At 41.5% G+C, this 13,681-nt stretch overlaps 1 long non-coding RNA gene across 1 annotated transcript; it reads left to right on the top strand.

Moving 5' to 3' along the window:
• Positions 1–1,063: 1,063 nt before the first annotated feature.
• On the top strand, positions 1,064–13,447 carry LOC120993520. The gene is made up of 3 exons (XR_005777293.1): positions 1,064–1,351; positions 8,539–8,543; positions 13,434–13,447. It is a non-coding gene; the product is annotated as an uncharacterized LOC120993520 (long non-coding RNA).
• The last annotated feature ends 234 nt before the right edge of the window (positions 13,448–13,681 follow it).

Below are 13,681 nucleotides of genomic sequence, written 5' to 3'. Positions count from 1 at the left end.
TAAAGAAATAAATCTGTTATTTTGAGTATCAGTAATGGTCAGATTGCCTCAGAATGTGTCAGAGATCAGTTATTTTTGATTGGAGAAAAAGTGCTATTTTCAGTACTCTTCCTCCCATAAAAATAACTGATCTCTGACGGAAGTGCCGCAAACTGATGCAAACTGATACTCAAAATAACGGATCCATTTGACCTAAAGAAACAGATGAACAGAAAACTAGACGGTGATGAGAACCCAGCCTAAGGGTACTTTCACACTTGCGTTACAGGATTATGGCAGGCACTTCAGTCGCCGGAACTGCCTGCCTGATCCGGAAAACCAAATGCAAACAAACGGATAGAATTTGTTTCGGATCCAGCATGCTGTGGTATTTTCTCCGGACAAATTTCGTAAGAGGGACTGAACTGAAGACATCCCGATGCATCCTGAACGGATTGATTTCCATTCAGAATGCATTAGGATAAAACTGAAGCGTGTTTTTTCCGGTATTGAGCCCCTGTGACTGAACTCAATACCGGAAAACTTTAACACTAGTGTGAAAGTACTCTAATTCAGTCACTTTACTACTGAAATCAGGTGGCACAGACCTTAAAGCAGAGCTAAGAGTTGCAGACTCAGTAGTCTATCTAAGGGCAGGTTCACATCAGCGTTCCATTATTTTCCATTATAACCATGTTATGTTAACAAAAACGGAATCCATGACGCTGATGTGAACCCGCCCTAACAGTGGTACAACATATGTAAGATTATAAGAAGTCTTGTTAACTTGACCTTCATAGAATAGACCCTTAAGATACTACAGTGCATTCAGAAAGTCTTTAGACCCCCTTCACTATTGTTAAAATCAAGTTTTTCCCCATCATTCTGCACTCAATACACGATAATGACAAATGGAAAACAGAACAGGGCCATTTTTAGAGCTGATCAGCAGCACCAGCAACGAGATCTAAATCATGCTTCTGGTTACTGCTGTCACTGAACGTGCGTGTGCTCCCTGTGCTCAGCGGCATGCTCCTGAAGTCTGTGCTCAACTAGGACGTGAATCGGTGGATGCTGGCTGCTTTCACTTGCAGCCAGACAGCGCCTCCTCTGTTCTCAAGTCTCCCAGGCCCTGCTGTCATGCCCATGACATCACTAGGTGGGTCACATGACAAACTTACTTGCCCGCCAGAACCGCCAGTAGTGAGTGGAGGAGCGGCATGGCTGTAGTGGAGAGGCTTTCTTAGGATCTACTCTGGTCTTGACTGGGCTCCCCTGGCACCTGGATCACTAGTTATAGCCAGTAAATTTGGGGACAAGTCACAATTGCAATGCAATAAGTGATGTGGTTAGGAGTGGTGTTTATTATTATGTTCAATTATACATGGCAGCCTTTATTTTAGCTATATATATATAATGTGTATGGCAGGCTAATACATATATAATATATGGGTATATTTTAAATCACATTACTTCTCCCTTCTTTCAGCCCCTTCGACATACAGTCCCAGAAGCAAAGTGTACATGAAGGAGATTTATCTAATCTCATACACATTGATTGTACTGTATTAAGCTGTGTTTTTTCCACACAACAATCCATGGAGAAAAACTGGATGCTACCCACATTGTATGCAGGTAGCCTAATGCTAGCCAGTGCAGGCCAGGAGGCCACAGCAGTCTAAGGCTCAGTTTACATAGGCATTGTGAACTTTGGATTTTCACATAAATAAAAAAAGGGGGCGGCACAGCTACACAAACAATCCACACTGCAGCGGGATCCACGATTATCTGGACTGATGAGGATCTACACACTGGTGGTGGTGCACAGCCCATAACAGTAGGTTCAAGTGCATATGATCATGATGCAAGAAGAGAAACATTCAGCGGCACTCACCAGTGTGTTGTATCAAAGCGGTGCTTTATTCCATAACAAGGTGTAGCAGGGGGCAGACAAATCTTAATCACGCATCAAACTTCCTCGGGCTGTGCGTCAGCGCGTACATTCGCGCCACCCTTTTAACTATCGGCGCTGCCTGTTGTCATGGTAATAGACAACAAAGTTGCGCCCACATAAAAGGTTAGTGAAAAATATCTATATCTATATAACGTAACAAATACAAATTCCATCAGTTTCAATACTACATGACAACATCGTGTGCAACACATATCTATAAGAATGGACTCAAATCGTTCCTATCATTTAAACCAAGCTCACCCAGAGCTTGAGTACGCAGAATCCATCTTGCTTCCCTCTGCTGGAGGAGGCGATGTCTATCCTGCCCCCTGCAGAGGGGCGGATACAATCTCTAGCCCTGTGAAAGAGATGCAATCCACGTTACCTCCATGAACACTTCTCACGTGGTCTATGAATCTTGGGCAACCTTTTCCCGTTTTTACGGAATTGAAGTGCTCCCTCACTCTTTCAAACATGCACCTGATTGTCTTCCCAATATAGAATCTCCTGCAGCTGCAGAGTAGTAGATACACTACATACGTGCTCCGGCAGTTGATAAAACTTTTGATTCTATGTTGGGTGCCTGCAATCTCGATATACTTCTTTTGGGAATTGTGTTGGCAAAGTGAACATCTGCCACATCGAAAATTACCCTTTGGTATATTATTTCTAAGCCAATTATTGCCCTTGATGGAATGGAACCTGCTTCTCACAAGTCTGTCTTTAATGGTGTGTCCAGCGGAGGAACAGCTGCGGAAGTTCACTTGATCCAGCATAGCCGTATACAACTGTTCACTGCTGGACACATAGACAATCATGGGGTCTGGTGGTGATGCGACTGCTTTCTGGCATAAATGCCGGCGTTCAGCCAAACAAAAAATGATGCAGCATTTTTTTGTCTGGCCAACAGTCAGCATTCATGCTGGAGCAGCTGGCCGAGTTACTGCCGGAGTTCACAGCAAAGCAACTGTGTAAAAAAATAGAAAAAAATTATTGCCAGAATGGCTGCTTTTTGCTTATTCGCCTCCAAAAACAGGAATAAAAAGCCATCAAAAAGCATTATGTACCCCAAAATTATACTAATGAAAACCACAAGTCGTCACACAAAAATCAAGCCCTCCCACAGCTCTGTTCCATTCAACAGAAGTGAGCTAAGCGGTAATACCAGGCACAGCCCATGGACAGACGAAACCTTTTCTGGGAAAAAGCATATGCTTTTTTCTAATGCTAGACAATCGCTTGTAATGTTGTCATATAACACTATTCATAGTTGTGGCTACTGAGCTGTGTATGCAATATTGTTAAAGTTAGGGTCATTTGACGTTGATAGGGGGGGGGGGGGGGGTTATGTTCGCCCTGTAACTGTCCTGAAACAGAGCGATCAAAATCTTTGCTAATTTATTGAAAAGGAAAAGGCTAAATGATTGCATTGACATAAGTGTTGAGACTCTTTACTCAGTACTTAGCTGAAGCACCTTTCGCAGCGAATACAGTCTCCAGTCTTCTTGGGTTGGGTATTATGCCACAAGGTTTGCACACTTGGATTAGGGACTTTTTAGCCATTTTTCTATGCAGATCCTCACAAACACTGTCAGATTGTATAGGAACCATTGGTGGACAGTCATTTTCAGGTCTCTCCAGAGATGTTCGATTGGGTTCAAGTCAAGGCTCTAGCTGGGCCCCTTAAGGACATTCAAGAGTTATCCCTAAGCCACTTCTGTGATGTCTTAGCTGTGTGCTTAGGAACATTGTCATTAGTGTTGGGCAAATTGAAGTTGAGAAGGGTATCGTTTGCTAGAACCGATATTTCATTGAAACAGTTAAACTGTGTGTGGTAAGCCTTTGATAATGCCGATCGCAGACATTTAACCCCTCAGATGCCTTGGTCAATCCTGACCACGGCATCTGAGCGTGTGAAAGAACACCGGAAGTGCACGCTTCCCGTGATGCTCCCCTGTGTGGTGATCAGAGGAGCCAGAGCTTGTGTGCAGCAGCCCCTGTCTTTGTGAATGATAGGAGGCTGCTGCATAGTATTTCCTATGTCTGTAATAGGGCTCCATAGGAAAGCAGCAATTTTCTCAAAGACTCTGCTAATGCATTTGGGTCTATGAGAATAGCAATCTAATGATTGCTTATCATAGTTCCCTATGGGAAATATAAAAAAGTGTAAGAAAAAAATAAAGTTTTTAAAAATAAATAAAATAAAAAACATAAAAATTCAAATCACCCCGCTTTCCCCAAAATAAAAATAACTAAAAAAAATACACATCATGGGTATCGCCATGTGTGAAAATGGCCATAGTATAAAAATAGAAAAATATCTTCCCCATATGGCAAACAGCGAAACGGAGAAAAAAAAGTCAAAATGGCCAATTCGACATCTTTGATCGCTTCATTTTCAATTTTTTTTTTTTATAAACAGTGATCAAAAAGTCATACACACCCCAGAATGGTATCAATGAAAAGTTCAGATCGTCCTGCAAAAAGGGATCCCCAATTCAGCTCCATACACTTAATTACAAAAAAATTATAGGGGTCAAAATATGGCGACAAAAAAATTAAACAGTTTTTTTTTCAACTTTGTGGGATGAAAAAATAACAATGCAAGTGTACAACGCTTTATTTACAATCCAGAGCGCACCATTTTAAATGTGAATACCCCTGAATACGTAGTCTAAAATATGGGAGAGGGCACGTCCAGACAGTTCAAGTGCGGTATGCCAGACCTAGCAGGGGAATTATGCGTGAGCTCACGGTGTGAGCAATAGGTGGGCCGAGGTAAACACAGTTCTGGTTATTCACGGTTACGTTGTCCCTGGGCAGGCTCGCATAAGTGAGAAAGAGAATGGCACAAGGATTCTCTGGGGCATACTCTGGTGTAAGGGACACTGGCCAGATGGTGATTCGAGGTGTCCTTGATGGTCTGTATTAATGTGTCTATGGCAAGGTCCCTGGTAGTCGTGACGCCAGTACCTTTTGTATGGAGGTACAGCCATTTACTGTAGTGTCAATTGAGGAATTGGAGACTGAGACAAGAAGGATGAAATCCAGGGTGGAACTTTACTGAAAATAACTCCTGATAACAGTACATACAAAGTATTAAACAGTCTCTTGATACAGCCCGGCATTAAGCACAATCTCCCATGCATATGGGGAAAGGGAAATGCAAGTCCTCAGTGAAAAACAGGCTCTTGTAATGAATAAGAAATCTACTGCTTCAGACTAGGCTTGTAAAATATGAAAGTCTTACACTGGTCAAAACTCCACCTTATTCTAATCCTGATTAAAGGTGCTTTTCTAAATCCTGAAACTTCTATTCCAATGTTGTTCTGACGGCCTAACTGTCCTCAGAGTTTGAACTGGAGGTGTGGATGCCTAATGCTGTCTCCTACACCTGCTACAAAGGTGCCTAGTAAGCCCTCAGGTAATGGCTATATTGCTAATCCTTTGTCTTGAATAAAACTTGATAATTCCTTAGATACTCGGCTGCATGCAGTCACCCCAGAAGAGCGATCTATAGGAGTGGATTTCTCCCCTCTAGGTAGAATAGTTGCAGGCTTTAACCCTGGACTGTGGAGCCGACAGGGACAGAGCAGAGAGGCTGTGAATAGGCCTCCCTCCAGCTATACAGCTACATTGCTGCTGCTTTCTGACTAACCTCATGAGTGAACTGGTCTGTTCTGGACTCAACTCTGAACTCAACTCAACTGCCTAACTTAGGTCTGAGCTAAGCTATATATACACTGACACTACCCGATCTAGTGCACCCTAACTAGGCCTGTGTAAAGGATCTTGCCTGTAGAATCACATTGTGACATGGGAGAATATGACAGGAGATGAAGTACAAAATGCAGGCATATTACATGACATTAAAGCATGAAAAAACACGTTTGCGGTGCCCACGGTCACATAGTGGGACTAAGAACTAAGGTTCGAAACGCGTCAAAGTTGCTACACTTGTGGGTGGATGTCCTGTCTAAACTGTCTACTGCCTGAATAAAAGACGAAGATTTTAGCAACCAAAATCGTGAGTGCTGGAATTTTGTTGTGCTTCATACTAAAGATATACAGGCTCACCAGCCTTTTCCGTGCACGCAGGTGTTTGGATAATTGGGTTGAGCTGGACTTTTCTTTGTGCATATTCTCACGTAGTGGGACACTGCAAAAGCACTGGTGTGGGGTTCGAAAATAGCAGTACAAGTGTACAACTCATGTTTTACAATCCAGAGGGTGCCTTCTGAAAAAAAACACCTGAAATAGTAGGCTGAAATCTGTGACAGGCCTCCTCTAGACAGTTCAAGTGTTGGTGTGGGGTGCAAAATTAGCAATACAAGTGCACAATGCGCGTTTTGGATACTGTTTTAAACTTCTGATTGAAAACACCTGAATTAGTAGTTTAAATCTGGGACATTGCATAGTTTACTGTAGTTCATTCATTCTGGTTATTACTTTAGTTGCCCTTCTTTGAACCCTCCAATTTGAATCTCCAGCTTGGCTGCTTTAATTAGTCTTTTACATATTATATTTTTCCCATATATTTTTTAAAAGGCTTTTGCAGTACCTTCCTGTTTTAGTGATTTAAATGCTTTCTTTTTGTCATTCATTTCTTCCTTTACATTTCTATTCATACACATTATTTTTTTTCTTGTCCCTTACCCTTTTATTCATTTAAGGTATGTGCCTCTCACAGTTAGAGTTTGAGATGCTTTTACAAATATCCCATTTTGAGGCTGCATTTTTATTTTTGTGGACTTTGTCCCAGTTAGTGAGGCTAATGGCTTCTCTTAACTGGTCAGATATAGATTTTTTTGAAGTTTGGTATTTGTGTGCCTCCCTGAAGAAACACTCTTTTGAATGACAATTGGAAGGTTATTACTTTATGGAACCTATTTCCCAGGTGTCCCCCCAACCTGCAAGTCTTTTGTTCTGTCAATTCTAATAGATAATACTAAGTCCAGTATGGCCGTCCTTCTAGTCGAATCCTGAACCAGTTGGAAAAGGTAATTGTCTTTGGTTATTGGCAAGACCCTTTTTACTTTACAAGATCTACAGGTTTCAGTTTCCCAGTCTATATTCGGGAAGTTGAAGTCCCCCATAATAACAACCTCATTATGATTTGGCACCTCATCTATTTTCCTTAGGGCTCATTCAGATGACCCTATATGTTTTGCGGTCCGCAAATTGCAGATCCGCAAAACACGGATACCATCCGTTTGCGTTCCGATAAATGCGGAACACATGCGTCCAGCAAAATGCGAAACACACGCTTCCTGCACTGTAGTAGAAATGTCTGTTACTATCTGAAATTGTGGAATAGGACATGCTCTATCTTTTTTACGAGACCACAGAATGGAAGTATGGATGCAGACAGCATGGTGTAGTAACCATATATTTTGCAGCCCCATTGAAATGAATGGGCCCTCATTCGTGCTGCAGAATTGCAGAATGGATGCAGACACATAAATACTGTCATGTGAATGAGTAGTAGTTGTAGTTGCAGGCCTCAACCACAACATTATGATGGAGGAGAAATAGGATGATATTGTAGATTTGATGGCTTATTCCTCCTCTCAGTCACAGCAGGATGATATGGAGGTGACTTCTGAGTCTGACATCATACCTTGGAGCCAACGGTCACAGCATTCTGCCTGCACTTTCTCCATGCAGCCCCAGAAAAGCCTTTCAGTACCTCCTATTTTTACTGTCCCTTCCTATTAGGGCATCTTATTTTTTCCTAAGAGGTAAAAAAAAAAAAAAAAAACACCACGCCTTACAGCAGAGAGTCAACAGAGTCTCCCTGTAAACAACTGGTATGAGAGCATTCAGCATTTGGACTGCCCAGAGGAGGAATTTAAGCAGAAGGCAGGATATCCAAAGCAGAGCTGTGTTGATGGTGATAATAGCGGCACCCGTAGCCACAGTATTGGCGATGGGCGCAGTGATGGTGGTAGTCAAGGCAAATACAGAGCAGGGAATCGGGAGGAGGGCCAAGTCCTCCATTATATATCACAGTCTGATAAAAGTCTCAGGGAGGGTGAGGACTCTGATAATGATTCTGTGTTGGACAAGACCCAGGAAATGGATCAGGGTGCTGAACAGCAGTAGGAGACATCTGAGGAGAAGAGTGGGGGCTGCGGTGACAATAATGAGTTGAGGCAATGTACGGACAAAACCTCCAAAAGAAATGTCAGGGCTGGATCGTCTTATATTGTGGTCAGCTCAGGAACTGGTGATGCTGCTAATACTGCGTGCACAGGAGCAAAACGTGTTAAACCTATGCCAAGCCTGGTTAGCTCTGTACAATCAACTCCCATATGAATTTTTTTTTCTCCACAAGACACACAAAATTACAGATGTGTGCAAGAACTGTAACATTAAAATAAGTTGTGGGCTTTCAAACACAAACATGAGGCGGCATCAACCGATTCAAAAAGAACTGGTCAGCATTCCCACTCAAAACTAGTCTGTCCTTCTTCTTCTTTGTGGTAGCCAGCTCACATACACAACCAATAAAGTATTCTTATCATCATCTCATCAGCATTCTTCTCCTGCTCAGACTCCTCTTCCTCCTCGTCCTCTGCTCCATCATGAGACATCCAGAATAGAATGTGTGCCCATGAGCAAGCTATCATGGATCAGCAATTAGCTTGTATACAAGAAGAACTACCACATGGCCAAGTTGTTAGCAGTGCAGTAGCTGTCATACCATTTAGTAAAATGTTCAGCCTTTAGGGAGCTGATGGTGTGAGCTTAACCTAACTAGAAGATACCTAGCCATCATTATTTCTCCCAAAAAGCAATCCCTACCTTGTACTCTTACGTTGCAGAGAACGTCGACTGGTCCTTGTGAATTTAATTGGGCAGAAAGTTGCATGTCCTGGTGAACACCTGGGGCAGCTGTTAGGGGCAGGGACACTATGTCTTTCATGGTTCTCTGGGTCAATGTTTTTTGTGGCGGCTGCGAGGCAGCACCCCAGCAACAAGGCCAGGTCCTTTTGACTCCCCTACTAATGTGTCAGCCTGTCTCCCACACCAGGCACTTACACGCCTCCTCCATCTCCTTCTCCATTAACATTATATTGTCCCTAACAGCAGCAGGGCACAGCATCATTCCCACTCCCCTCCTTCGTATCACATGGGTCAAGTCAAATGTTGCAATTCAGTGCTGGAACTGATCAGCCTGGGCAAGAGAGCTGTCCATGCTCGGAAGCCATCAAACCTGAATGAACTAAAGATGTTTTGTAAAGAGGAATGGTCCAAAATACCTTCAACCAGAATCCAGACTCTCATTGGAACCTACAGGAAGCGTTTAGCGGCTGTAATTTCTGCAAAAGGAGGATCTACTAAATAATGATTTCATTTCGTTTTTGTGGTGCCCAAATTTATGCACCTGCCTAATTTTGTTTAAACAATTATAGCACACTTTCTGTAAATCCAATAAACTTCATTTTACTTCTCAAATATCACTGTGTGTGTCTCCTATATGAAATATTTAACTGCCATTTTTTATCGTAACAACCAACTATTTATACAGGAAAGTCATGACGATTAACAAGGTTGCCCAAACTTTCGCATCCCACTGTAATTAGTAATTTCATGCAGACAGTACATGCAAGACATCTTGCAGTAACATGCAGACACTGAGACCACACGTAAAATTAAAATGTCTCAATACATGCTTTTTTGACACTGAATGAGAAGATTTGATGGATTTTGAAAGATACAGTAAATAATCTGTTAAGTGCTGCTTAATATGTTACTGAATCTCATGCCAAACAATGTATCATCCAAAGCCAGATCAATTAACATACACATAGCATGTTACTGCTGGCCTTTTTAGTGCTGTAGGTTAAATAATATCATTCATCATCAGTTATATTTGTGTGCATTTGATTAGCCAACTTTGTAGGGTAACCTAAGAATTTAATGTATTGGATTAAGGTAGATTACAATATTTGTTCAAATTAAGTTTTACATATAGTGGGGAATATCTCACTGAGGCAATGATCAGCATTGTTCAAAAATATATCAATCTGTTGTTAACATAATGTATAATAAGTTTACATAATTCATAATACTGTATAATAATTGTTTACAAAGTGTATCATTGGTATAAATAGCAAAATTCACTGAAATGGGAAATTGTTTGCAGAATTGTAACATTTTAGCTTTCCCATGTGTTAAAAATTCTAAAAAATTAAAAATCACAGATTTAGATGATGTTTATGTTTACCAGAACAGGACCCATTCCTATACAGAGGCATAGAGGCAACATGATATCCTGCTAGAACATCCATATGGCCTTATAGAGCATATGGAAATGAGTTGTCTTTATTATTATAAAGCATTATATGGGAGATCAGAGGATCATATAATAAAGTCCCCTAATAGGGGTAAAGTTATAAAAAATGTATATGTACTCTAAAATGGCACCAATGAAAACTATAACTCACCCCCTCCCAACTAAAAAAAATGTAAAAAAACACAAGCCCTCACACGGCTTGGTCTAAGTGCAGAAACACACATAAAAAGAGCTTTTAATGTGAAAACATAGAAATTCAGTCAGGTCCATAAATATTGGGACATGGACACAATTCTAACATTTTTGTCTCTATACACCACCACAATGGATTTGAAATGAAACAAACAAGATGTGCTTTAACTGCAGACTGTCAGCTTTAATTTGAGGGTATTTACATCCAAATCAGGTGAACGGTGCAGAAATTAAATATGTGCCTCCCACTTGTTAAGGGACCAAAAGTAATGGGACAATTGGCTTCTCAGCTGTTCCATGGCCAGGTGTGTGTTATTCCCTCATTATCCCAATTACAATGAGCAGATAAAAGGTCCAGAGTTAATTTCAAGTGTGCTATTTGCATTTGGAATCTGTTGCTGTCAACTCTCAAGATGAGATACAAAGAGCTGTCACTATTAGTGAAGCAAACCATCATTAGGCTGAAAAACCACAACAAACCCATCAGAGAGATAGCAAAAACATTAGGCCTGGCCAAAACAACTGTTTGGAACATTCTTAAAAAGAAGGAACGCACCGGTGAGCTCAGCAACACCAAAAGACCCGGAAGACCACAGAAAACAACCGTGGTGGATGATCGAATAATTATTTCCCTGGTGAAGAAAACGCCCTTCACAACAGTTGGCCAGATCAAGAACACTCTCCAGGAGGTAGGTGTATGTGTGTCAAAGTCAACAATCAAGAGAAGACTTCACCAGAGTGAATACAGAGGGTTCACCACAAGATGTAAACCATTGGTAAGCCTCAAAAACAGGAAGGCCAGATTAGAGTTTGCCAAACGACATCTAAAAAATACTTCACAGTTCTGGAACAACATCCTATGGACAGATGAGACCAAGATCAACTTGCACCAGAGTGATAGGAAGAGAAGAGTATGGAGAAGGAAAAGAACTGCTTATGATCCTAAGCATACCACCTCATCAGTGAAGCATTGTGGTGGTAGTGTCATGGCGTGGGCATGTATGGCTGCCAATGGAACTGGTTCTCTTGTATTTATTGATGATGTGACTGCTGACAGAAGCAGCAGGATGAATTCTGAAGTATTTCGGGCAATATTATCTGCTCATATTCAGCCCAATGCTTCAGAACTCATTGGACGGCGCTTCACAGTGCAGATGGACAATGACCCAAAGCATACTGCAAAAGCAACCAAAGAGTTTGTTAAGGGAAAGAAGTGGAATGTTCTGCACTGGCCAAGTCAATCCCCTGACCTGAATCCGATTGAGCATGCATTTCACTTGCTGAAGACAAAACTGAAGGGAAAATGCCCCAAGAACAAGCAGGAACTGGAGACAGTTGCAGTAGAGGCCTGGCAGAGCATCACCAGGGATGAAACCTAGCGTCTGGTGATGTCTATGCGTTCCAGACTTCAGGCTGTAATTGACTGCAAAGGATTTGCAACCAAGTATTAAAAAGTGAAAGTTTGATTTATGATTATTATTATGTCCCATTACTTTTGGTCCCTTAACAAGTGGGAGGCATATATGCAAACTGTTGTAATTCCTGCACCGTTCACCGGATTTGGATGTAAATACCCTCTAATTAAAGCTGACAGTCTGCAGTTAAAGCACATCTTGTTCGTTAAATCTCAAATCCATTGTGGTGGTGTATAGAGCCAAAAATGTTAGAATTGTGTGAATGTCCCAAAATTTATGGACCTGACTGTACATAGCAAAATTATATAAATTTACTATTACCATAATTGTCTGGCCAGCAGAATATAGTTATCATGTTACTTATACCACACAGTGTGCACCCTAAAAACAAAACACAAAAAACAATGCTTTTTTCACATGTTGTCACCCCCAGAATATTAATAAAAGTTACGATGCATTCAGAAAGTCTTCAGAGTCTTTCACTTGTTTTTACATTATGTTGTGGCCTTGTGCTAAAATAAAATAACTAACTCATATGCACATAAGACCCTTTGCTATTATGATGCTTAAATTTTAGCTCTGGTGGCTTCCCATTTCTCTTAATAATCTCTGAGATGTTTCTACACCTTGATTGGAGACCACCTATGGTAATTTGATTGAACATGATTTGGAAAGACATTTTTGTCTATGTAACGTCTCCCAGCTAACAGAGCATATCAGAGCAAAAACCAAGTCATGAGGCGGAACGAACTGCCAGTACAGCTCAGAGACAGGATTGTGTGGAGGAAAAGATATGGAGAAGGGTACAAAGAAATTTCTGCTACACTAAAATTCACAAAAGCACAGTAGCCTACATAATTCTTAAATGAAAGAAGTTTGAAACAACCAGAGCTCTTCCTAAAGCTGTCCACCCCACTAAAATACGTAATTGGGGGAGAAGGGCCTTGGTAAGAAGGGTGATGCAGAAACCAATGGTCACCCTTGTTGAGCTCCAAAGATCCTGTGTGCAGATGAGGGAAACTTTCAGAAAGTCAACCATCGCTGCTGCATTTCACGAGTTTGGGCTTTATGGCAGAGTGGCCAGAAAGAAGCCTCTCCTTAGAAAAAGACACATGGAAATTTGCAAAATAAAAGCACCTAGAGGACCTTTAGACAGTGAGGAACAAGATTCTCTAGTCTGACAAACCAAAGATTGAACTTTTTGGCCTCAATTCTAATCATCATGTCAGGAGGAAATCAGACCAATACCATCCCTACAATAAAGCATGGTGGTGGTAGTATCATGTCTGGATAGACCTGGAAATGGCTGTCTACCGACAGTTCCCATCCAAGCTGACAGTGCCTTGGAGGTTCTGCTTAGAAGAATGGCAGAAAATACTCAAATCCAGGTGTCACTGGTGTAGCTATAAGAATCACAGTGGTTGCAATAAGCCAGTGGGGGCCCACCAATTACCATATCTTTCACTTTATAAGAGGCAGTGTGTCTTATAATGTGAATACTGGTGAGCACTTCCATTATGGAAGCTCTCACTATCATACAGGAGGCGGGGGAGTGGTGAGTGCTTCTACTTACCCCTCCTTCTTGACACAGTCAGTTCACAGTGCTGTGCAGGCCCGGAGAAAACCAGTGAGCTGGGACTATAGGAGAAAATGCCGTACCTGCAGAATAGTGGAGGAGCAGGAGAGGTAAGTGAATTTATTTATTTGGGGTCTGTTCTAAGGTCTGATGGGAGTCTGAAAATCTGATATGGGGGTCTGATTTAAGGTGTGATATGGGGATCTGAGCTGAAAATTAAGGGGGTATTTTTTGTACTGATGCACATTATAAAGGGGCATCAT

The sequence above is a fragment of the Bufo bufo genome, chromosome 3, assembly GCF_905171765.1.
Source record: "Bufo bufo chromosome 3, aBufBuf1.1, whole genome shotgun sequence".
NCBI lineage: Eukaryota > Metazoa > Chordata > Amphibia > Anura > Bufonidae > Bufo > Bufo bufo.
Note: the sequence above shows the minus strand (reverse complement) of the source record. Positions and strands in the feature narration are given on the sequence as shown.